The sequence below is a fragment of the Triticum aestivum genome, chromosome 3D (genome assembly GCF_018294505.1).
Source record: "Triticum aestivum cultivar Chinese Spring chromosome 3D, IWGSC CS RefSeq v2.1, whole genome shotgun sequence".
In the NCBI taxonomy this organism is placed as follows: Eukaryota; Viridiplantae; Streptophyta; class Magnoliopsida; order Poales; family Poaceae; genus Triticum; species Triticum aestivum.
Window position 1 is genome coordinate 391,471,888 of NC_057802.1, and position 1,552 is coordinate 391,473,439.

Below are 1,552 nucleotides of genomic sequence, written 5' to 3' on the forward strand. Positions count from 1 at the left end.
AGAGATTCTGGTGGTCTAATATGAAGCAAGACATTGCTCGTTATGTTGCTGAATGTGACGTTTGCCGTCGTATCAAAGCAGAACACCAAAGGCCTGCTGGAACTCTGCAACCTATCTCTATTCCTGAATGGAAATGGGACCACGTTGAGATGGACTTCGTCACTGGATTTCCCAAATCACAGAAAGGTAATGATGCTATTCTTGTCGTCATTGACCGGCTTTCCAAAGTTGCACATTTTCTGGCAGTCAAAGAAACGATCACTGCTAGCCAGTTGGCAACGCTCTATATGTCCAGGATTGTTTCACTCCACGGTATTCCATTGGTTATCAGCTCAGACCGTGGCAGCTTATTCACTTCAAGATTCTGGGCAAGTTTCCAAGAAGCTATGGGAACTCATCTGTCATTCAGTACTGCGTTTCATCCTCAATCGCAAGGACAAGTTGAACGCGTCAACCAAGTTCTCAAAGACATGCTTCGAGCTTGCGTTATTTCCTTCGGCAAGAAATGGGAGGAATCTCTCCCGTATGCTGAGTTCTCTTATAATAATAGCTATCAAGCTAGTCTGAAGATGGCCCCCTTCGAAGTGTTATATGGACGAAAGTGCCGAACCCCTCTGAACTGGTCAGAAACTGGGGAACGTCCACTCTTCGGTCCGGATATTATCCAAGATGCCAAGAACAAGTCCGCATTATCCGTGGGAATCTCAAGACTGCTCAGTCACGTCAGAAGAGTCAGTATGACCGTCATCATAAAGACATGGTCTATCAACCTGGCGAAAAGGCTTATCTTCGAGTCACACCTATGAAGGGTGCTCACCGCTTCGGAATCAAGGGCAAACTAGCTCCTCGATATATTGGCCCATTCCTTATTCTCGAAAGGCGTGGAAAAGTGGCATACCAACCGGAGCTACCGCCGAACCTTTCTCAGGTTCACGATGTGTTCCATGTGTCACAGCTCCGCCGTTGCTTCAAGGACCCAATCCGAGCTGTGGATCATGAAGTGCTCGAATTGCAGCAAGACCTCTCCTATAAGGAGCATCCGGTCCGCATTCTCGACCAAGCTGAACGCCGCACACGTCAGAAGGCGATCAAGTTTCTCAAAGTCCAGTGGTCGCACCATTCTGAAGATGAGGCCACTTGGGAACGAGAGGACCATCTGCGCGAAGAATACCCCGCACTGTTTCCTTCTACCTCCTAAACCTCGGGACGAGATTTCTTGTAGTGGAGGAGATTTGTAACACCCCGAGAATCATGCTACAGTAACTCTCTGTGATTAAGCTAATCATGTTGCTAAACAGGGCTTGATCACATTGGAATCACATTTCTTTTCAAACTCCTAATTCAAACTTCAATTAAAATTAAAGTGGAAAATAAAAGTTTTCAAAAATTTAAACAAAAATGTTCGGTGGGTGCCAAATAATACACTGGTAATTATTGTGGAGAAAACTCCTTTTTAGAAAATGCCTAAGTATTTTAAAATGGATTAAAAGGTGAAAGAAAATAAATAAAAGAAAATGCAAAACAAAACAAAAAACAAAAAAAAAACAAAAGC